Source organism: Ochotona curzoniae, unplaced genomic scaffold (genome assembly GCF_017591425.1).
Source record: "Ochotona curzoniae isolate NIBS_2020 unplaced genomic scaffold, NIBS_Ocur_1.0 scaffold_3208, whole genome shotgun sequence".
NCBI lineage: Eukaryota > Metazoa > Chordata > Mammalia > Lagomorpha > Ochotonidae > Ochotona > Ochotona curzoniae.
Window position 1 is genome coordinate 31,298,354 of NW_024467106.1, and position 17,752 is coordinate 31,316,105.

The 17,752-nt window shown below is 47.3% G+C and overlaps 1 pseudogene; it reads right to left on the minus strand.

Annotated features, from left to right (window-relative positions):
- The window catches only part of LOC121144944, a 36,426-nt pseudogene that overhangs the window by 9,256 nt on the left and 9,418 nt on the right, over positions 1-17,752 (minus strand).

Sequence of the window (17,752 nt, forward strand, 5' to 3'; positions counted from 1 at the left end):
TGGCAGTGAAAATCATAGCAAATGGAGACTCTAAGGTGGACTATGACAGCCAGTGGATTCTGGAGAGATTTCATCATGCTTGGAATGGTAACATTGACAGCAATTCAAAACTATTGAACTACACATCAGGGACCTGGGATGGTTGGAAAGCTGGGTGTGGGTTTCTCCCTTTATCTCTCCCTTTCCCCCAGATACAGTAAGAAAAAAAAAAAAGAGAATATGGAAACAATGGTCTTACCCACCTTCCTGTAGCCTTTGGCCCTTTGTGCCCTAATCAACTATGTAAAGATCATCAAAATAAAATATTAATAATGATCATCATCATCATTATCATCATCATTATAATAAAAAGAAACTCCATCAGGTAGGTCCTGACAGATGTGCTTGCCTCTCCTAGACACACAGTACCTGTTCTCACACTCAGCCCTGGGCTGACAGGTGTAACCTCCCACCTTCACAGCCACTTTCTCTTGAGCCAGCTGTGAAAGCCTGGCCTAGGGTCTACCACACACCGGTAGCCACGTGGGCTGTTAGTCTGTGGTTTGAACTTCTTACTCCCTACCTGCAGGAGGGAATTTGGAGGTGAGGGAAGTAGGTGTCACCTGCAGGGCTATGGTTTATTCCCATATTCGTCTTTTGGTCTGTTCCTAGTGCTATCACCACATGTAAGGCCTGGAAAGTCCATGTCTGAGGGGTTGCGTCTTGGAAACAAAAATTTCTGGAAACACAATCGGTGCACCGCTACACAGAAAGCCTTCCTTAGCCCTTCCCTAGTCTTCTCTGTCACCTGGACAAGCCCTTGCCACTCACAAGGGCCTGTCAGGCCTTGGCACTCTTTTTATCTCCGCAAATGACTGTTTCTTCTGAGGGCTGAGAAGTACAGAGCGGAAAGGTCTGGGGCTTTTATTTGTTATGTGAATGATACTTTGATTTCTGCTGCCTCTTTTCATGTGCTACAACAAGCCTGTGCTAACATGCTCTGAGAAAATCTGCAGCAGCATGGGCTTGTTATTGCTCTTGAAAAAGTAAAAAAATCAGATGTGGTATATTATTTAGGATATGTGATGGAGAGAGAAACCAATGGATCCCAAAAAGTCACAATCAGGAAGTCTGTATTAAAAAGTTGAAATGAGCACCAAATGTTATTGGGAATTACTAATTGGCTCTGTCTTAGATTAGGAATTCCTACTTATCAACTGTAGAATTTGCTTGCTATATTAGTGAGTGCCCTTTAAGCTCCTTCACCTATAAAAAAATTATAATATTTTTTTGAATAATGATTAAAGGAAGCATTTACCCACAGAATAGATCTTAGCTTCCCACTCCTTACTTTGCTGCTTTCCACAAAATTATCTCCCAAAGGGGTATTGGCACAGAATAATTCCCCATTAGAATGGCAATATTTATGTCATAAAGGACTTAGGGTCTAACTTCTTGTCTTCATAATCTTGGTGAACCTGTTGGACAAGGCTGACTGCATGCCCAACATTTGTATGGTTTTGATTCTTATGCATTATCCAGCCCCTTTGGGTGAAAGACTTTGAGTGAGAATTAATATTAAATGAAAAGATGCAAGTAGTTTTTCCTGATTATTATGGATATATTAGACATCACTATCCTGCTGAAAGATTATGAAACTTTTTACAGAAAGCTGGATTCATTGTTAATTCCATTGTTTAGCTTCTCCTGCTTATTTCACAGACAGATCCAGTACTGGAAACGGCGAGATATGGCCCAGATATGCATCTCATGATTACCTCCCATATTCATCTGCCCAAAAAAGGTTGAGCTGTGCACACTCATAGCTCTACTAAAAAGTCTCATCAACTTTAAACATTTTATCTAATTCTATGTATGTAGTAAAGCTGTTCCTTGATATTTTTTCTGCAACAATAAAGACTAATGATACCGATCTTTGAACTATGTTCATTTCTCTGTAGCAATTGCTTTAACAGCTTGCCCTTCCCTTGTATGTTGGATATACTCATTCTCATTCCAGCCATTCTAGCCTTCCAAGAACCTTAACAGAAGGAAATCATCAAGTGGATCTCTTAACCTGCCCTATTTTTTCCTCAAAACAGGAGGAGCATTCTACCCTACATTCTAATGCTTGACATTTGTATATTCATTACAGGATACTCATTGGCTGTGCTCGGACTATTGTTCAACAATGCCCAGTTTGTCAACCTTTGTATTGTACTGAGCACCTTGCAGGCTGCAATCCTTGAGAATTACTAACTGGTCAGGTGTGGCAATGTGATTTTACTCATGTCCCTTTCTCCCAGACGTCTTTGAACTGTGTAATAATTGACACTTATTCCCAATTCATCTGGACTACTTTACATAAATCTGATTCCACACACACTCTTACTTCAGCTCTATTACAAGCTTCTGCCATCATGGGTGTTCCACAAAAAACTCAAAACTGGTAGTGGCCCTGCTTTTACAAGCAGCAACTTTTGACAATTTTGCATTGAATGGCAGATTGAATATATTACGGGAATACTTTATAATCCACAAGGACAGGGCATACTTGAGAGAGCTCATTGCACACTTAAACTCCAGATGTTAAAAATAGGAAAGGGAGAGCTAGCCCCAGTCCAAAAGATGTACTTTCTCTTACCCTGTTTATTCTGAATTTTTAAAATTTTCCACCAGGAGATGTTTCTAGGGCATTCTGTCACTTCTCTGATTCACAGGGCAACATGAGGAGCTTGATACCCCTATATGGTATAAGTAGCTGGGAACCTGGCAGGCAGGAAAGTTAATGTGAGTTGGGATGGGATATGCTCTTGTATTCCAGATGGTGCCTCCACAGAGGTATTGGTTCCTCTTGGGTGTGTTGCATCCACTCTACCATTAAAACAGAATGTTACATTTACCAATGACAGTCTCAACGACTTTTTATAACAGTGAGAGGTAAGGCAGCTGACCAACCGGCTGGGACCAACACCCCTTACCGGATGCGGCCCCAAACAGCACTTTTATAGGGTTTTCATAAGGGCAGTTTACAGTAGCGTGCTGTGGCTGGGTAGCCTGTGCCTGGCTCTTCTCTGGTCTAGCAGTTAAGATAACCAGACTCAGGCCTTAATTCCTGGGAACTGAGAACTCTCCTGCTGAAGGTTGTGTAGGTGGTTTGGCCTGGGAGATCACACAGTCTCACACAGTTTCATAGCCAAACAAACAAGGCAGAGGAGGTCACAGAGATGATGGCAGGGTCATGCTTCCCCAAGGAGGAATGGAAAAGATATTGGCCATATCAACATAAAGGACTAATTGGGTTTATTGCTATTATGGTGACAGCCGCAGTCTCTGGAATGAAACATCTGTCCTCTATTCAGAAACACCAGTTTGTGGAACAATAACATAAGGACTCTCATGTGCTATGGACTTGGCAGGCTTGTATTCATTAGCAAAAAAAGTCAAAGTTATAGGATGTTCAAACTGCTGTCTAGTGGTTGGGGAAGCAAATTTTAGATTTGCAAAAACAACTGTTGCTATGATGTGATTGGAATAAATATCTTAATGTGCTACCTCTGCTCACTATCATAGCCATTTTGCCTGGGAAATGTTAAGATATCATCTTCAGGACCTTCGAGGGAGCCTATCCATTGATGTCCACTACTTGCAAGAAGAGGTATTTCAAACATTTCCAAAATGGCTTCCTGCTATAACAGGCAGAGTTGGCTGAGAGCATTGTCGCTCCCCTTTAAAAGATGGACCTTAAAGCCTGGTGGCAAAGTATCACTCACAGTTCCCTTGCAGCTATCGTAGCTGTTCTTACTTTTCTGTTTTCTGTTCCTAGGATGCAGATGGTTCCAAGGATGGCTGAATGTTCAGAATAATAAGGGGATTGAACAACACACTGATGTTGCTGTCATTAAAAAATAAAGAGGAGGATATGTTGAAATACCTCTAACAAGACAGCTGAGGTAACAGAGGCTGAGGTAACAGAGGCCAGAGAAGAGGAAGCAAAGAGCCCCTCCCGGAGTGAACTCTGCCCCCAGTGACTCCTTGGATGTGCTTTCATGCTTTCCTGACAAATGACGAATGTCTGTGCTCTAGCTAGCCAATCACCCAAGAACAAAGCAGTACTCCTTATCAATGTGCCACATCAAAGTTACTTTATTCGCTTTCTTGGAGCCACCTGCTTACATGAGCTGTTAACTAAACCCAGCTATTGTGACCTAAGTTTGATCTGTTTGAACTAAGGTTGAACTGTTGCTCTGATGAGTGTCTAAAAAGTGGAATTGTGGCAATAAACCTTGTCAGTCGCCTCAAGAGCATTGTCTGATTCATCTCATGGGTGGTTCTCCTTCCAGGTTTCCCCAAGGCAATTTGTAAAGCCAACGGAGGTGGAAAGCGCCTGTGAAGTTGGAGCCTGGCATTCTGGGGTTCCCTTGGAGTATCCCAAGGGTATTTGATTGATCTTCAGAAACGTGATGGCAGGTCAGTGAGTCCCAGGAGGCCTGCTGTCCCACAACACCTGCCTCATCCCTTGTGTATTTCAATCCCTTAGGGTCAGAAGACAGTGAGGAAGATGTGTGACATAGAGCACACTTAGGGTGCAGGACTAGCTCAACAGCAAGGGGTTGCTCCTTGGAAAGGGATGTGGGTGTGGGCATATTTGGGAACAAAGCTGTAGTCCCACGGACAACATTTTGTTGCTAACCTCATAGTCACATGGTAGTTTATAATGAGCCAATAGCCCACTGAGCTATCATTTGTTGAAGTGGGTTGCATTCCCTAGAATGCCCTTGAGTGTAAAGGCCTGCCAACTGCCTCTCCCTCTGTCCACCACTTCTTAAGTGAGGACTCTCGCACTTGACACTGGGGCCATCTTCATCTCAGATTTCAATACTTCACTACTAGATACCTGAAAGCCCTGAAAATTATCTCTGTGATTTTCATTCTGTAACGGGAGCTGCTGATATCCCTGCTGGTGTCACCTGCATCCTGAGTTGGCCTTCTGTACTTTCTTTCATCCTGGTGCCACCAGCACCAATGAAGGTATTTTGTGTGTCACCATTTAACACAGGACTAAGGAAAGGCACTGGGGCAAGTCCCGGGGACCCTCAGAACAATCTGCAGTGACCCCATTGTGAAGGCTCCTACTGGATATGGGTGGCCCATGTATCTCCCTCCCACTCTGAGGGATGGCAACTGACTTCACAGAGTCCAGTGATAAAATCTGTGCTCCCTGTATCTCTAACACACATGCCTTTGATTGAGATCTAGATTATCCTACATTTGCACATGGGAAAGAGAGACTTTTTTGGTCATCTAGAGTGGCAAGGCCAGCCTTCATCTGCCAGATTGTTGTTTTCTTGTTGCACCATGGTTCCTCTGTGGCTCAGGAAACTCAGCCATCATTACTCCAACAAATGGCCACACATGCAGCATCCTCCACATTAAAGATTTATTCTCTTTAGTGACCTGGAGGTCAGAATTCCAATACAAACGTCTCCAGACTAAAATCAAACTGTGCCCAGGGCTGATTCCCTTCTTAAGGCTCATGGGAAACAAACTCCCTGCCTTTTCCAGCACCCAGGGGCTTCCTGCATCCTTTGGCTGTTGGTCCCTTTTCTCCCAATTCAGAGCCAACAAGTGCCATGAGAGTCCTCCTCATGTCACCCCTCTCCGACCCTCTGTTTCTTATCTAGTCACTTTCTTCTCAAGGCTGGCAGGGCAGTGATTGGCAGGTTAATGAGGATCAAACAGGGTGATTTCTCCACAAAAGGGGCCTCCAGTTGGATATATGTACACATGTGCCATAAGTAGCATGTTCAGTAGCTCCAGAGCCTGGGAGATGAGTGTGTTAGGAAGGCCATCCTTCTGTCTGCCATGTCCATGTAAATCTTGTGGGAGGGTCTCCCGGAGGCTGTGGGCTGTGGCCATAAGGATAGACACAACCTGACTTTCAGACTCCCTGAGACCTCTCGGCCTTCCTGATGCTGGCTGGCCTTTCCGTGGGAAGCTACGGATAAGTCCCCGCATCCCATGTTGGGAGCTCTTCCTAGAACCTCCAATCTCAGGCTCTTTCTTCTGTGTAACTCACCAACACACTCCCAGGGTAAGCACGGGAGATGGCAGGAAGCAGGCTTGGGTGTGTGTCCTTCGTAATGTCAGTGAGATGTCATGGTCCTGGTGAACTGCTATGTATACGCCCTGCCCATCAGCTCTTAAAAGCCCTTCTGGGGGCCTGGCAGCGTGATCTAGCGGCTAAGGTCCTCGCCTTGAACGCACTGTGATCCCATATGGGCACCGATTCTAATCCTGGCAGCTCCACTTCCCATCCAGCTCCCTGCTTGTGGCCTGGGAAAGCAGTCGAGGACGGCCCAAAGCTTTGGGACCTTGCACCAGTGTGGATACCCAGAAGAAGTTCTTGGCTCCTGGCTTAGGATCAGCATAGCATTGGCCATTGTGCTCACTTGGGGAGTGAATCATCGGATGGAAGATTTTCCTCTCTGTCTCTCCTCTCCTTTCTGAATATCTGACTTTCCAATAAATAAATAAATCTTAAAACAAAACCAAAAAAAACCCTTCTAGGGCCCAGTAAAATGGCAATAGCAAGCTAAGTCACAGATTGCAATGCCAGCAGTCCATGTTGACACTGGTTTGTGTTTTGGCTGCTCCATTTTCTAACTAGCTCTCTGCCAATGTGCCTGTGAAAGTAGTGGTGATAGGTCAGGTGCTTGGATATCTGTGTCCATGCAGATGACCTTGAAAATGCTCCCAGATCTTGACTCAACCTGGCACAGTCTTAGACATTGCAGACTTTTGGGTAGTCAACCAACAGATGGAGCATTATTATTATTATTTAATGATCTTTACATTGTTTACAAAGGGTCAAGGGTTACAGGAAAGTGGGTAAGATAATTGTTTTCATATTCCTTTTTTTCTCATTCTGTGTGGGAGAAGGGGAAGGATAAAGGGAGAAGCCCCACCAAGCCTCCTAACCATCCCAGGATCCCCGATGTGGGGCATGCTCTGAGGGCACTGCTCAAGTGGCTTTGATTGTTCAACAGCTCTGAATTGCTATCAATGTCACAATTCAAAGGATGATGAAATCTCTCCAGATTCCATTGGTTGACACAGTCCACCTTAGAGTCTCCATTTGCCCAGATTTTCACTGCCAAAATGTGGCTGGGGTAGTTGATCAATTTGTTCTGTCCTTGGTCATGGTACCAGGTATCTTCTGCAGCTTCCAAAGGACTGCCATATCCTCCATGTGCATCTGGATATGCTGCCCACTGCTCTGTCAGAGCCATTGAGAAGGCCCAGCTTTGACACATGCACTCCACAATCAGACCATGGGCCCTTCACTTCTTTTCGTGGTTGGGGTTCTAAGACCAGTAGTTCAATTGGGTGGATTCCCAAAGAAACTTCATCTGAGGCGATGATGGAGCATTATTTATTTTTGTTTCTTCTCCCTTTTCTGTGTTTTTTTTTGTCTGCATTTCTTTTCTAAGTTTTATTTATTTTTATTTGCAAGGGCAAATCAGATTTACAGAGAGAGGAAGAGAGAGAGAAAAATGTTCTGTTCATTGCTTTACTCTCTAAATGGCTGCAGCGACCAGAGCTGAGTCTATCTGAAGCCAGGAGCGGGCCTTCTTTAGGTTACCTACATGTGTGCAGGATCCCAAGGCTTTGGGACATCTTCTACTGCCTTTCCAGGCTATATGCAGAGAGCAGGCTGTAAAGTGCAGCAGCCAGAACATGAACCAGCAACCATATGGGATCCCAGGCTTGCAAGGGCAGGATTTAGCTACTGTAGCATTGCACTGTATGCTGTAACACTTCCTTTAAATATATATAAAACCAGGGCCCAGCATGGAAGCCTAGTGGCTAGGGCCCTTGCCTTGCATATGTCAGGATCCCATATTGGTGCTGGTTCTAATCCTGGCAGCCCTGCTTCCCATCCAGCTCACTGCTTGTGGTCTGGGAAAGCAGTTGAGGATGGTCCAAAGGCTTGGGACCCTGGACCTGCGTGGGAAACCTGGAAGAGGCTCTTGACTTCTGCCTTTGGATTGGTGCAGCTCTGACTGTTGCGGCAGCGTGGAGAGTGAATCATTGGATGGGAGATCTTCCTCTCTGTCCTCCTCTCTGTATATCTGACTTTCCAATTAAAAATAAAATAAATAGAATCAGATGATAATAATAAAAATCCGACAACAATGCTTTCACAAAAAAAAAAAAAAAAAGAGTAAGCAGCTCCTGGTGCAATGGCAACAGCACTTGGGATTTGAAGAGTTTGCAGGTTCCTGTCCTGGCTGCTCTGCTTCCCATCCAGCTCACTGTTTGTGGCCTGGGAAAGCAAAAGAGGATGGCCCAACATTTTGGGACTCTGACCTGGGAGGGAGACCCAGAAGAAACTCCTGCTCCTGTCATTGGGTTGTCTCAGCTCTGGCCACTGGGGCTTTTTGAGGGGTGAACCAGTGGATGGAAAATTTTTCTTCCAGTCTCTGCTTTTCTCCATAAATCTGTTCTGCTTTTCCAATAAACAAACAAAAAAGTAAACAAACAAATAAATCTATAAGGAAAGGGAGTAACCTGTGTTAGGGCTATTAGAGGAAAAAATTATTTTGTGAGTATTTATTTGAAAGGCAGATTTACAGAGAGAAGGAGGGATAGAGAGAGATCTCCTGTTCACTGGTTCCTTCTCCAAATAGCCCCAACAGCACAGGCTGGGCCAGAGTGAAATCAGGAGCTTCTTCCAGATCTGTCACATGGGCACAGGGTCCCAAAAACTTGGGCTACTTTTTGCCCCTTTTGCTGGCCATTAGCAGAGAGCTGGATTAGAAGTGGAGCAATTGGGACTTAAACAATTGTCCATATGGGATGCTGGCATTGCTGGTGATGGTTTAACTTGCAAAGCCACAATGCTGACTCCTGATGGAAAATCAATGACCTTCTAGTCAGAATGGCTAACAATGCAACTGTTTGTCTCTCTCTGCACAAGAGATCACAGCCAGGGTGGGACTAGGAAGTACTTCCTTAACTAATAGCCAACACTGCGACTGTTAGCAGGTAGACTTCCTGCTATTGAAGTTGTTCAGAGATCTGCTGTGTTCATGCCTGACTCAGGCCACACACCCACCCAGCAGAAGCACACAGCCTGGACCCACACGGAGGTCTGGAAGCAGCCACAGTTCACAGATCATGGCCATGTCTCAGCCTCAGAGCTGAATCAACTTCCACATTAGTCTCCAGACTCAACGAGTTCAGCAGACCCATGACCTCAAGACACAGAGGATGTCAAGTGGTCACAGGTGCCAATCAGCAGAAGGGATAAGGGGAGAGGAATCCAGACCGGGCCTGTTGGCCAAGGGTGTGCCTGTGGGCCTTGTAGGTCACCCCAGTTCCGTGGGGGCACCCCCTGCGGATGCCTCCAGAGAGAAGGGTGAGGCCACGTGCTCCCAGATTGCTTTAAAAAATGTTTGCTTTCTGTGAAAGGCAGAAAGGGGAAGAGAGAGAACGTGAGAGTGTGGCAGGGGTGGTGGTCGGGAAAGAGAGAGGGAGAGAGGTTGAGAGAGAGAGAGAATGATTCATCTTCAATTGCTGGTTCCCCTCCCAAATCCCAAATGCCTGGAAAGGCTGGGCTAGAAGCCAGAAGCCTGGATTTAATACACTTGAAGTGGGTGACAGGGAGCCAGGTACCTGCACCATCATGTGACCTTGCCCAGGGTATGCAGTAGCAAAAGCTAGAAAGGAAGCACAGTAGCTGGATTCAACAGAACCCTGTGCTGGTAGGGAATGCAGGGTGTGTGACCCCTGCCCTCCTAAGCTCACAACTGGTTTTGTGTTAGACACACACATTCTTGCAGCTTGGCTTTGGTGCCTTTTTGTGTAACCAGATCACGTTCACTGGCAGTTTACACTGACTGTGAACAATGGGACATTAGCTACAATTTGTGGATTCCCTATCCAGGTTCCTGCAATGGATGTTCATAGTCTCAGCTGTGTAACACACACACACACACATGCACACACACACACACACACGTTTGTACTCTGAATGTCTCCATCCCACTGTGCCCACCGCAGCTCCCTCTTCCCCTAAGGTCCCCAGGGATCACCCACACATCTCACACTGTATCTGTGGGAGGCCCTGTGGGGGAGTGGGGTGATGGGAAGGCAGGGCTGTTGGAAACTTTAGTCAAGCAAAGCTGGTGAACAGCTGCAGAGATGCAGAGACACACCACCAACAGACTGTTCTGACACACATCTACATATGCACACCCAGGCTCTTCCTTTTCCTACATCCAGCCCTGAGCTGTGCTGTCTGCCACCATGGCCACTTTCTCTGTGGCCAGCTGTGAAAACCTGGCCCAGGGCCTGCCTCACACCAGCGGCTACATGGGCTGTTAGCCTGTGGTGTGGACTTTCTCTTTGTCAGCTTCAGGAAGCTAAAGGCACTGGCAGTTGTCACACACAAGGCCATGGGTTTTTCCCACCTCCTTCTTGGTGTCAGTTCCCTGTTTCAATCCCGAGATGTAAGGCCTTGGGAGTCCCTCTGTAAGGACAGTATCTCAGAAACAGAAAGTTCTGGAAACATTTAAAGACACCGCTGCCCAGCAGGCCTTTCTCGGTCCTTCCCTGTTCTCCTCTCCTCTGTCAGTCATTCTGGCCCTCATCCTTCAAAGTCCTGTTAGGCCTTTGCACTCCTTTTATCTCCACAAAGGCTTATTTCCTCTCAGGGCTGAGTAAGTACAGTGTGGCAAGGGCTGGGGCTTTGTAGAGGAAGAACGTTTCTGGGAAAATGAAACTAAAGAAAGAAGAAAATCTTGGTGGCCTTAAAATATCACGTTCGGCATTCAGGATTCTCTGCCTCAGTGGGCTAGGAGGCAGTGGCACTTGTTAATCACTGGGCACCTGCTTCCTGACCCCATCTTGGTCATTGGGATGGAGGAAAGGGCTGAGGGCCACAAGGGTGATTAGTAGGATGGCAGAGGGGCCAGGGCGAAGTTGTGAGGAGGCAAGGAGGGAGGAGGCATGGGGGATGCTGGCCCAACAGTGTGGGTCCAGGTGCCTTTTCCCAAGGCCAGTTAATCCCCAGGAAGGGTTTTGGAGTGGGTGCTTGCATTTGGCATCCTCACGTCTTAGCTCTCAAAGTTCCTGAGCAGATGGTGGCGGTGGTGGGGGATCTGAGTTCCCATTGGAGGAGCCGGTTAGTCAAAATCCTTTACTAGAACACACATCTGCAGGAAACCCCAGAATGCTGGGGAGGCGGGGTTCCATGCTAGGACACCCACCATAGTTGGGTGGGGAGAAGGTTGGGGTTTTACTCTGGAGCAACAACTGAGTTGTGTTTGGATCAGTTGGTTCCCAGACAGCAGCAACTACTTAACACACACACACACACACACACACACACACACACACACACACACGCACACACACCCATAAAGGACAGGGTTGGTCAGGATCATAGTTGCCTCAGAGCCCAACACTGACACAGCAGCAGGTGGGGTGTGGGGGACGATGTTGTCCTAAGATACCTAGCCCCTGCCCTGGGCTCTGGTCCCAGTGTCTCCCTGCCCCTAAGGCTCAACGATGCCTCTGCTTCACTGAGCCCATCTGTTGGAGATGTACTCCCACCTTCCTCTTTTGTGACTGCAGGTGACAGGGTCAAGTGCTGTGTGGTGCAGCCACAGAGGGAATTTGAAGCCCTAGAATTAGCAGGGTGGGATAGGAGAGGGAACTGGGTGAGCAAGCAAGGAACTGATGGGGGTAGGGGTGCTGCAAGAGACCATGGTGGAGGCCATCACTTATGCAGACCTGTGGTTCATGAAGGTTCCTCTGAGAAAGAACCTCTCCGACCCATGGGATGGTAAGGGTAAGGAAATTATTCCCTCATTCAAATCATTCTTACATGGATTCCCTTAACTGTGATCAAGCTACTGGAATGACAGATCTAGGCTGGGATGACATGGACATAAATTTTCCTGAATCTTCTTCTGCTCCATGCCAGGACTTCCCTCCATTCCCAGAGCATCCCTGACTGCTCCTCCATTGGAAAAAACAGCTGTGCATGCCTACTCTGATGACAGCTTCTTCCACCCCACACCTCTGCCACCTTACAGAGGACCGTGACTCTGGTGCTCCCCTTCCTCTGTGTCTGTCAGCTGCCTCCTGTCTTCACTTCCCTCCCTATCCATGCTGTGGTACAAATACTTCACCCAACTGCTCACTCCTTTGTCCAGTGTCCTTCCTGTGTGGTGACTGGCAAGATCTGAACTCTGCATAACTTCAAACAAGATAGTCGACAGCCCTCCCACCATTGCAACACTGCTCTGCAGGCTGCCAATCATCATGCAGCACTTGCAGGAACTCTTAGCTGGCTGGGAGATTGCCCTTGAGGAGCACAGGGCTCATTCACTCATGGGCAGTCAGGTAGCACAGGCAGGCTTAGTCCTGTTGATGGAGGGCCTTGTCCTGTGGTTGTTTGTGCCCACACACCTGTGCTCTCTGAATCTCCCTTCAGCATTCTCCTTGGAAGAGCTTAATATCGCAGTTATCCAGGGACACTTCATATTGTGTTGGGCAGCTTTAATAATGACTGGTTGAACAACAGTACACAGAATTACTTGTAAGTTTGTCTGGAGTTTTAGTGTTTCTAGCTCTATGTCATCTCCTCAAGGAGCCATTCAAGAAACTTTCTCCTTAAGTCCTGATTCCAGATTGTTTCCATCAGTTAGTATTACAATCACCTTTTTATTTTCCTCTATTTATGAACGTAGTTAGTTTTGGGAGTAGTAAGGGAGTCTTAGTTTATTCTATTCCCTAGTATCCGGAAGTCCCTTGTATAGTTAAAATAATTAAGTATTTATTAGGTTGGGTTCTACGTCCTCATTCAGAGGCAGAAGCTGAGGTTCAGCCAGGGTTTTACAGCTGATGGGAAACCTGGGCATTCTAACTTGCCATTCCTAGACATACCTGCCCAACTGAGGCTGCACTGTACCAGTCAGGGCCACTGGGGGCGCTAGAGCAGTGGCAAGGAACTAGAGCAGAGGGAGTCCTGAGACAAGGTGGCCACTTGCTTGTGTTCTTGAGTAACTGGGTTGTTTCTGTCCTGCAGACCTCGGGTAACTGACCCTCCCCTGGCCCTCCAGACTCTTCGGTTGGCATCCAGATATCTGGAGAATTAGGACTGGGTCATGTTTCCCAAAAGTCTAGGTGACCAATGGGAGTATGAGCAAGGATGATTCAGTGATCTCTTGATTGACTTCACTAGCAGCACACATTACATGTTAGACTACAGTACTTAGTTTTGGGACCTGAGTTCATAGCTGCGCAATACCTCTCTTCCCTGCATCTATGAGATGCATCTCATAGATTTCCAGATAAAGACCACTCTTAGCAGAATCCAGGTAAGACTGGAGCAAGGACTATGTTGTGGCTGTTTGGGACAGAGTTGCAGGACATGGGCCAAGAGGTCAGCAGGAATAGTTATTTGTTGAGGGGGGACTTTGACTTGGATGGGCATGGACAGGGGCAGGTGAAGATCCACCACTGAAAGGAGATGGTGAAGTAGCTGTCCAGGGAGTTGGGAGTGGGGGTGGACTGGACTGGGTGGGGACTCAATGTCAGCCAACTGTGGGGCTCACTGATGTTTTAGTCTTGCAGGTGTTCATGCGAAGAGTTGCTTGGGCCCAACATGTCCCCACTTGGTAGTGCCTGGCTAAGACCTGAGCCACACATTACAGTTTTTACCAGCACGCTGCCTGCTTCAACCTTGGCCCAGTAACTGGTCTGTTCATGGGAAAACAGTGAAGAAATTTCTAGAAGGGATTCTGGACACCTAGGCAAAGAACCTGCCCTGGTGGCATGGGAATCGGGACAGGGAGAAGGGTGCGTGACTGAGTGGATGAGGACAACCCGGGGCCAGCCAGGCAATTTGATTGAAATCACTCTAAATAATCTGCATGTGTTAGTCCTATGTGTCAGCCCTATGTGTCAGCAATGATGTGTCTAGGCTTGATCTGAAGCCAGAAGTCAGGACCTTCTTCCGGGTCTCCCACACTGGTGCAGGGTCCCAAGGTTTTGAGCCATCCTCAATTGCTTTCCAAGGACACAAGCAGGGAGCTGAATGGGAAGTGGGGCTCCAGGATAAGAACCGGCACCCGTATGGTATCCAGGAGTGTGCAATGCAAGGACATTACACAATGGGCTACCACACTGGGCTGGCTTTTTAGCTCTCTAAACTGCTTCTGGTGCCAGCTGACATGGCATAGAGAGCCATGCATCTGGCTGCAATGCTGGCATCCCATCTGGACACTGGTTTCTGTCCTGGCTGCTCCATGTCCAATCTAGTTCCCTGTGAATGGACTTGGGAAAGCAGTGGAAGATGGCTCAAGTGCTTGGGTCCCTGTCTCCATGTGTGTGACCTGGAAGATGCTCACAGCTCCTGGCTTCAGCCTGGCTCAGCCTTAGGCATTGATGTTGGCATTCTTTTATCTCTGTTTTATCTCCTCTCTCTGTAACTCTGTATTTCACTTTCTTTTTAAGAAAGTTTTATTTGTTTTTGTTTTAATGGCAGATAATATTTACATAGAAAAAGGAGAGACAGAGAGAAAGATCTTCTATCTGCTGGTTCACTCCCCAAATGCTGCAATGTCCAGGGCTGAGCCAATCTGAGGCTATATGTCTACATGGGATGATGACATTGCTGGCAATGGCTAAACCTGCTAAGCAGCCAGGTATGAACCTGCACAAATATGAAATTCCAGGCTTGCAAAGTGAGGATTTATCCACTGTGCCATTGCACTACGGCCTATAACTCTGCCTTTAAAAGAAATATGTACCAAATAATAACAAAAACCTGACAACACTTTTTAAAAAAGAATAATTGTGCCCAGTGTAATAGCTTAGTTCAAAATCCTCACTTTGTTGGGATCCCAAGGGAGCTGAGGTTCATGTCCTGGCTGGTCTACTTAGCATCCTGGTCCTTACTTGTGGCCTGGGAAAACAAGTGAGGATGGCCCAAAGCATTTGGACCCTGACCTCAGATGGAGACCCAGAAGAAGGTCATGGACCCTGACTTCAGATTGGCTCAGCTCTGATCATTGTGGCCATTTGGGGAGTGAACCAATGTATAGAACACGTTTTCCCCTGTCTCTCCTTCTGTATGTAAATCTGTTCTGCCTTTCCAACAAACAAACAAACAAACAAACAAACAAACAAACAAATCCTTTAAAAAAAGTAGTATGCTGTGTAATGGCCATTAGAGGAAAAATAGTATCTTGTAAGTCTTTATTTATTTGAAAGGCAGAATTACAGAGAAAAGAAAGGACAGACAGAGAATCTTCTGTTCATTGTTTCATGTCCAAATGGTCAGGATAGCAAGGACTGAGTCAGGGTGCCAATGGGATGCTGATATTGCTGGTGATGGCTTAACATGTCAAGCCATGATGCTCACTCCTAGTAGAAAAATCTATTAATACCTTCTAGTCTGACAGCTAACAACCCAATACTTTGCCTTTCTCTTCATTAAGATGTATTTCTTTAATAGCTAACTTTGTGACTGTTAGCAGGTAGCCTTCCTGCTATTGAATGTACTTACAGATCTGCTGCTTTCAAGCCTGACGCAGGGCATGCACCCTCCCTGCAGGAGCACACAGTCTGGACCCACACGTGGTCTGGAAGCAACCACAGTTTGCAGTCCATGGCCAGGTCTCAACCTCAGTCTGACGGAGCTGAATCAACTTTGACGTTAATTCTCCAACCACGAGTTCAGCAGACGCATGGCTTCAAGAAACACCGGATGTGAAGAGGCCACTGGTGCCCGGTAGCAGAAGGGATAAGGGGTGAGGAATCCAGAACAGGCCTGTTATGTAGCCAAAGGGTTGGCCATGGGCCTTTTAGGTCACCCCAGTTCCATGGGGGCACCCCCTGATGCTGCCTCCGTAAAGAGGAGGAATTAGGCCATTTTTTCCCATAATTTTTTCAAAAAGTGTATACTTACATATTTTCACTTTACTTGAAAGGCAGAAAGAGGGAGAGAGAGAAAGGGAGGGAACAGTCCATCGACCATTACTGATTCCCTGTCCAAATTTTTCATGTGGCAGGGCAGGGCTTGAAGTCAGGAGCCTAGATTTTAATATAGTTTCCTCAAGTGGGTGGCAGGGACCCAGGTACCTGTGCCATCATCTGCCCTCTCCTAGGGCATGCAGTAGCAAAAAGCTGGAGAGGAAGTAGGGTAGCTGGGACTCAAACAGGGTCCATCTGCTCGTAGGAAATGCAGGCAGCCCAGACAGCCATTTAGCTACTGTGTGACCACTGTCCTCCTCTCCCCCAGCTGGTGTTGTGTTGGACACATGCATCCTGCATCTTGGTTTTGGTGCTTTCCTGGGCAGCCATGTCATGTTCACTTGTGTGCTGACTGTGAACACCAGGATATTAGCTATAGTTTGTGGACTTCCTGCAATGGATGTCTGTATCCATGCCTGTTTACTATACACACACACACACACACACACACACACACACACACACACACACGGGCTTGTACTCTGACTGTCCCCAACCCACTGTGCCCCCACCTGCTCTCTCCGCCCCTGAGATCCCCAGGGAGTCACCCACACATCTCACAATGTCTATATCTGGGGGAGGCCCTCTGGGGGAGTGGGGTGATGGGAGGGCAGGGCTGTTGGAAACTTTAGTCAAGCAGAGCTAGTGAACAGCTGCAGAGATGCCTTAGGAAAGAGTGGGCCGGAGCAAAGGAAACACTAGCATCACTGCCTGCCGTGCCCTTCTGTGGCTTTTCTGAAAATGGTCTGGTAAGTCCTGGCCCTGATCAAAGCAACAGTGACATGACAGGCAGCCCCCAGACACAGAACCCTCCATCTGGGAGGGTCCTGACAGATGCTTGCCTCTTGCAGACACACCCCATCAGACCAGCCTTGCACACATGTGCACATGCACAACAAGCATCTCTGCCTCTTTTTACACCAATATCTGAGCTGACAAGTGTGCCCTCTTGCCTCCACGACCACTCTCTCTGGAGCCAGCTATGAAAGCCTAGTCCAGGGCTCGCCGCACACACCAGCAGCCTCATGGGCTGTTAGCCTGTGGTTGGACATTTTCCTCCCTAGAGCAGCAGAAGCTTTTAGGAGGAAAGGGATGGTGTCAACCTCAAGGCCATGGGTTTTTCCTGCCTCTGTCTTGGGGTTGGTTTCTAGCGCCATCACCGGATGTAGTGTTGGGAAGTCCCTCTGTGAGGGGTGTCATCTTAGAAACCAAAATTCTAGAAACAAAACACTTTCAGGCACAGCTGCTCAGCAGGCAGTCCTTCCCTGATCTCCTCCATTAGTCATTTGGGCCCTCCTAATTCACAAGGACCTATCAGGCCTTGACACCCCACAAAAACCCGCTTCTTAGGATTGAATACGTACAGTGCAGGATGTGCTGGGGCTTTGAGGAGGAAGACCATTTCGAGCACAGTGAAACTAAAGAAATATGAAAATCTCTGTGGCTTGGACTCTGCTTACTCAGCATCCTGGCCTTCCCTGGTTTCTCGGCCTCAGTAGACTAGGCGGCTGCGGCCCTCAGTAATCCCTGGGCTACTGTTCCCTTTTCCAATCATCTGGGCATTGTGCCCAGATGTTTCCAGAGGTGCTTCAGTGTGATGGAGGAAGAGGCTGAGGGCGACTGGTGTGATCAATGGAGAGCAGAGGGGTCTATGGAGGAGTTGTGAGGAGGGGAGGAGTAAGGATGGAGGCAGGAGTGCTGACCCAGTAGTGCCAGCACC